Source organism: Dipteris shenzhenensis, chromosome 12, assembly GCF_047967505.1.
Source record: "Dipteris shenzhenensis isolate YYH24624 ecotype China chromosome 12, Dip_SZ_1.0, whole genome shotgun sequence".
Taxonomy (NCBI): domain Eukaryota; kingdom Viridiplantae; phylum Streptophyta; class Polypodiopsida; order Gleicheniales; family Dipteridaceae; genus Dipteris; species Dipteris shenzhenensis.
Window position 1 is genome coordinate 20,474,467 of NC_141607.1, and position 6,806 is coordinate 20,481,272.

General features: G+C 42.6%; 1 pseudogene; it reads left to right on the forward strand.

The window, feature by feature from the left end:
* Positions 1-572: 572 nt before the first annotated feature.
* Positions 573-1,774, forward strand: LOC147895961 (uncharacterized; annotated as a pseudogene).
* The last annotated feature ends 5,032 nt before the right edge of the window (positions 1,775-6,806 follow it).

A 6,806-nucleotide genomic window follows, 5' to 3' on the forward strand; every position in this document is an offset into this window, starting at 1 on the left:
ATTCACGTTGGATATGTATCAGGCAGCTCTACGCTGAACTCTTGTAACAGATTCTCTCTCCAAGAAATAAAATACCTTCGGGGGGGTCCAGCCCGACATGTTGTCGTGGGCCCTAGTGTCTCTGTTGAGAGAGGGAGAGCAAATGAGAAGTGTTTTGGCTGTCCTTTGCGGTTAGTATTTCAAGAGGACTGCCCATTGCAGCCTCTTTCCTTGCTGTACCTGGCCCATTCCTCTTTCTTCTTGGCCTATCTGATCCAGGGCCATTTTCTTGCCCTGATCTGCTCCAAGCAGTCCTCCACCTGTGTGCCTTCTGTCGTGGGACTTGCTCCTGCCTTTGGATACTTGTCCTACCACAGGTAAATGTTGTAACCAAAAGACCCAAGGTCTTGAACATGTTTAGGGATAATAGTGACCTCGACCTTTTAAAGCCCTCAAAGACACGGTTTGCTTATATGTTCATAATGTTGGAGAGGGTTGTTTAAGTGCGGCATGGCTTGCTGGGTACAGTTGTTTCCCGTGACTGGCAGCAATGGGGGGATAGGAATGAGCCCAAAGCAATTGGTTTCAGCCACATGGTCATGAGAGATGCATGGTGGGAGGAGGCTGCAGCTCTAGTGAAGACAATGAACCCCATGTACAGCGTTCTCCGATTGACAGATATGGAGGGGAGCACCATTGGGCTTCTCTATGAGTTCATGGACAAAGTGGGGGAAGCCCTTGATGCGTGTACTCACCTATCTGCAGACAGGTATCTCGTACTTATGAGTCATCCTTTGAAGTTTAGCATTTTTCCAATTAGCAAAGTGGCATGCTTAGAATTCCTTTTAATCTCTGTTTTGATTTTTTCTAAACATTATTGGTTTTGCCTTTGATTCATAATTTCTTATGAAGGATTGAAGACCTTAAGGAGATTTGGAACAGGCGTTGGGATTGCTTTAATAGGCCAATTCATACTGTTGCTCATATCCTTCATCCTCTATGGAGGAATGAGCAGCAATATCTCGATAGAGAATTAGAGGATGGGTGGTCAGCTTATATGAGCAAGATCGTGGGAGATGATGATGATCTGCTTTTGAAGCTGGAGGATGAGCGTCTTCTTTTCCGCAACCGAAGCAGTGTTTTTGGATCACGCAATGCACAGAGAGAGGAGACTCAGCAAGTAGCAGTTCTTGGTGGGAAAAATATGGCATTGAGGCACCCCACTTGGTAGTACTTAACCCTAGAGGCAATACTTTCTTGTTACTTGAAAACATGTGGGTATAGCTCAGCAATTGGAAGCTGCCACTAAACTGTAAAGTCTGAGAATGTCTCTTGTTTTGTTTCAGAGACGCATAGCGATGCGAGTTCTCTCACAAGACTGTAGCTCTGGACCTTATGAGAGAAACTGGAGTACATGGGCCTTACTCCATACCAAGAAGAGGAACAGATTGTCCACTGTGCAATTGGAGAGGTTGGTCTTTTGCCACTGCAATCTATGATTGCTCGAGCAAACGAACTACCCCATTGAGCCTCGGCAGGTGAATCCCTATAAAATCGCATCACAAAGTGCAAGGAGATGCCGGTGATTCCACCTGAGGAGGGGGATATCTACGCCATGTTGTCTCACCACACCCGATCCTCCCAAGCAGCTGGTGCTAGTACTTCAATTGCACCTGCATCTCATGAGGATGCTTTTTATGAGTCTTCTGGGAGTTCGAGTAGCAGTGAGGAGGAGGCTGATGAGGATATGGATTCGGTTGAGGAGGAAGATGGTGACATTGATGATGAGGCTTGACTTTTGATTTGTGACTTTGTCACTTATTATTGATAGACAGTACTTTGAATTCTAGTTGTAGTTGGACCTTTTTACCTTCATGGTCCATCACCATGGAGGTCTTGGGAGGCTCATTGATGATTCTAGTTTTTATTATTATCAGTATTCAGTATGTGTGATCAGTTTGATCAAGATTCAATTATCAATATGTATGATCATTCAGTATGTATGTGTGAAGATGATCATTGAGTACTCTAATATGTATAATGTATGATCATTGATGACTAGCTTTCTGACTCTCCTTGGACTAGGCTCACAAACGCTTGAGAGATTGACCCACGTAGCTCGTGCCTGACTGTCCTTGGACTAGGCTCACAAAGGGGCCACAGCACATGATAAAGTCAACTATGTAATGAAGAATCTATGCGACACTTATGTGGTGAAAAGTGGACCCCACAACAACGGAGTGTATGCAAGGATAAAGCAGGGGTAAAAGTCAGCATGATACTTGGTTGATGATGATCTATCCTCTAAAGATTCACTGGTAGATTCAAAACCCAGGTAGTTTTACATGGGAGAGCTCCATGATCAATTGAGATATTGTATTGGGATGTGGATGGCTTAGGAGAGTTCTTTATGGATTTGGACAAGAGGTATATAAAGTTTCTGCATTCTAGAAAAAAGATCACACTTATGGGCTTCAAATCTTCTAAGTTGACAGTCATATCCTCCAAAAAATTAGAAGGAGATCTTAAGGGGGATTGTGGATTCTATGCTGTACACCTAACTAAAATAGAGGTCAACAATGGACTGTTGGTGGAGGACAGGGATATGTAGGAGTTGCTGTAGAAGTTTCAGATGTTTTTGCTGATCTTCATTCACTTACCTTTTAAGAGAGATGTGGACCACAAAATTAACCTTTAGCCAGGGTCAATAGCAGTAAACAAAACACCCTACAAGCTATCGCGGGCTGAAAGAGAGGATTTGGAACGATAAGTGAAAGAGCTTTTGGATAGAGATTTCATCACATACAGTCAATCTCCCTTTGCTTCCCTTGTTCTCTTGGTTACGAAGGATGGCTCATATGGGATGTGCATTCATTATAGGGACTTGAATAAAATGAATGTTAAGAACATATGTCTTATCCCTAGAATTGATGATATAATGGATGAGCCAAGATCATCCAAGAGGACCAAAGTACTTTACAAACTAAGGTTAGGCTACCATCAAGTAAGGAGAAAGATAGCAAAAAACAACCTTCAGAACGAACATGGTTTATATTAATTCAAGGTGATGGAGTTTGGACTCACTAATTCTCTAGCAACCTTCCCATCTCTCATGAACAAGATTCTTCAGTCCTATCTCTACGAATTTGTCCTGGCTTTCTTTGATGATATACTCATATACTATAAGTTTAGCTAAGGAGGAGCACTGAATGCATGTAAAGCAAGTCCTTGAAGTATTGAGAAATCACCAACATTTTGCCAAGGCTAGCAATTTAGCTAATGAAGTGGAGTAACTTGGTCATACAGTCATTAGCAAGGGAATCAGAGTGGAGCTCAATAAGGTCAACTGTGAGAAAATAGCCATTTAAGGGATGTCTTGGACTAGCATCCTTCTATAGGGGTTCATTAAAAGCTTTTAAAAAATAGCAACATCCCTCACTGATCATCTAAAAAAGGAGGCTTTTTAATGGATAGGTACTGCTATGATTCCAAGACTTGAAGGATGTTTTGACTTAAGCTCCCATCCTTTTATGTTCAGATTTCTCTTAGTCATTTACCACTAAAGGTGATGCTAGTGGTAGAGGCCTTGGGGAAGTGCTAAAACAAAGCCTTGGTGTAATAGCCTATGAGAAAGAAGAAAGTTTTTAAAAGTCTTCGGAAGATTGATGGGTCTATGAGACTGCGAAAATCTTGGTACAAACAAGTTGCGAGGGTGGAGCTATTAAACAAGCATTCACACCAATGTAGAATACAAAAAATGCAAATGGATAGTACTTAGTACAACATAGTCATTTTATGAAAAAAAAAAGTACAACATAGTCATATCAGTGGTTCACTACGTATCAATCTCATCATCATCATTAAAACATCAAGGTGGATGAGGCAATGGAGGCATGAAATCGATGATAGAGTGCTGTCGGGGCCGCTCATGGGTGTGGCTCTGTGACGTCTCTTGTTCATAGCCTTGTGATGTCGATAGTAACCCTTGTCGGTCGGGCTCAGACTCTAAACAGGGAGAGGATATCCCCAAGTGTAATCTGTGCGTCAACCCTCTGTTTGAGCTGTCGAGTCACTAGCTTTGGGTCACGATCAGGTCGAGGCTTCGTCTTAAGGGGGTCCATATGATGTGGGAGGAAGAACTCCGTGATAGAGCTCTGAGAGGGATCTATGAAGGAAGAAGTCTAGTCGTGTCTCCGTGAATTGAAGTATTCTCTCGCGGTTCCTGACTACCTCATGAATGATGCTTGCCAAGCATCTCTGGTATGTCGAGGAGAGAAATAGGGACAAAACCCCATAGCTATCTCTGAAGAGGTAGGAAAAATCGCCCTCGAATCTCGTAGTAAATAGGACACTTGCACATGAAGTACTTCTCCATCTCAACCTCCTGCATGTCAATGTGCATATGTGTCTCTCCTTAGGTAGGCGCCCTACTCTGCTGCTCTCGATATTTGTTTTTCCTTATTGTTTTTTGCATTGACTATCTTACTTCTACTCATCCTCTTTTCTTCATTTTTATTTTCTTTTAGTTCTACCTTAGAAGCTTTTTAGAATCCCCCTTCTATAAACCTCTTCAGCCATAGTTCTCTTTTTAGGGGTTTTGTATGGTGTATTATCAGACTTCTCTCGATTTGATTACTTAGACAAATAAAGCTCCAGATGGTGCCACAACGTTATTGGGCTCAAATACTTCCAAGAAAAGCCCTCAATGAAATTTAATCCATAAAATGGAATTTAAAGGAACTTCAATGCAGAGAAGCAAGACAAAATGTCATACACCAACTCGGGACATTCAAACATGGCATGTCAAAGATATAGTTTGACGAGAATCCATTAGAAGTCTCACTCAAATCAAATATGGGGCTTAACAGGAGCATGAGAATGCACTTTACTTAATTTTCTAACATTAGCATCACTAGGATCTTACGTCAATACCTACTAACACCTTCTTCTTAATAACTTACCCCTTAGATTTCTTTCACTTTTTCTTATCCCTTCTTTGAATCATCACAAGTACTCAACTCGGCTCAGTCAAACCTTGAGGTGTTAGTTCTAGAAGAATCACTAATCCATATTTCTAGCAATCATTTCATAATAAGGAGCCACTACATCCCTCTGTTGCAATGGACCAAAAGCAGATTCAGCCCAGTGTAGAAGAAAGACTACTTTGCATGGTCTTCATTGACAACACTCCAACAACCAAGAGCGTTGCATGATCCAGGACACATGAGTCATCGTTGAGACTACACAATATCTCTAGTGCAAGATGCATTTTGATTTTCTCTCTTATTTAATACACATAGAACAACTATTTCATTAATTTTGGAATGGCTCTTAATCTTTCTCTCTGTGTCTGTCTATCTCTCTCTCTCTCTCTCTGCCTCCCTCTCTACTCTCTCCCTCCCTCTATCCTATGGGCCATGGTCTTAGGATTTGTTGTTCTCTTTCTTAATCTTTCTTTCTCTCCCTCCCTCTCTACTCTCTCCCTCCCTCTCTCCTCTGGCCATATAGTTCTCTCTCTTAATCTTTCTCTCTCTCCCTCCCTCTCTACTCATCACGTATTTCTCTCTTAATCTTTCTGTCTCCCTCCCTCTCTTCCTCTTTCTCACCTCTAGCTAGGTTGTTTTCTCTTAATCTTTCTCTCTCTCTCCCTCTCTCCTCTGGGGGCCATGGCCGCTAGGATTTATCATTCTCTCTCTTAATCTCTCTGTCACCTCCTCCCTCTCTACTCTCTCCCTCCCTCTCCACTCTGGCAATGTAGTTCTCTCTCTTAATCTTTCTCCCTCCCTCCCTCTCTCCTATGGTGTCCTTGGCCGTCAGGATTTCTCTCCTTCTCTCCCTCCCTCTCTCCTCTGGCATGGAAGCTAGGATTTGTCATTCTCTCTCTTAATCTCTCTCTCCCTCTCTCTCTCCCCATCATCCCTCTCTCCTCTGGCATCCATGGCCGCCAAGATTTCTCACTCACTCTCCCACTCACTCTCCCTCCCTCTCTCCTCCACTCTCTACCCTCTCCTACTCCTAGAGACAGGATGCATACCCATAGAGTTGCATGCCTTGAAGAGAGTAACTCAGATACATCACAAAGGTCAAGCGCATGAATAATGAAAGGCTCCCAAAGAGGGCATGGGTAGAAAGTCAAAAGTCCCAAAAGACGAATAAGGGTAAGATTTTGGCATCTGGATGGGCACTAGATTTAAAAAAATGGTTCCATAAATGGGAGGTAGAGAGGTACTTCGTCTACTCTTCAGAGGAGGTAGATGAGGATGCCTTTCATCATGACCTGCTAAATGCACTACATAGGAAATGGCAAACAGCTGAAAACAGAGATAAGTTTGAGTACTACCATACATTTATTAACCCCGAATTTGGGCTACTTATACAGGAAGAGACATAGCCACACAAAAGTACATTTGCACACCTATGGCAATACATAAGCGAAGAGCTTTGGCCTCACTTTGCACCCGATCACACCAGCTGCAGATTGAAATAGGAGGATGGAAAGATATGCCAAAAGAGAGCAGAATATGCCAATTATGTGACCAGGGAATGGTAGAAACTGAAGAACACATGGTAATGATATGCCCTTACTATACTCACATCCGAAAAGCATTTAGCTCTCTTCTCGAGGGACATAATAGACTGGCTGATATGCTACATAGCGGGTCACCCCCAGCTTTAGGAACGTTTGTCTATAAGCTTTTCAAGCACAGGAACTCACCTAAGACATAAAGGTAGTTTCTCTTAATACCCTCCCCTCCAAGGGAGGAGTCTTTGTGTACGAGGATTTTGTATTGCTCAGGTCCCATAGGCTGATTTTTTGGTCTTCAGAG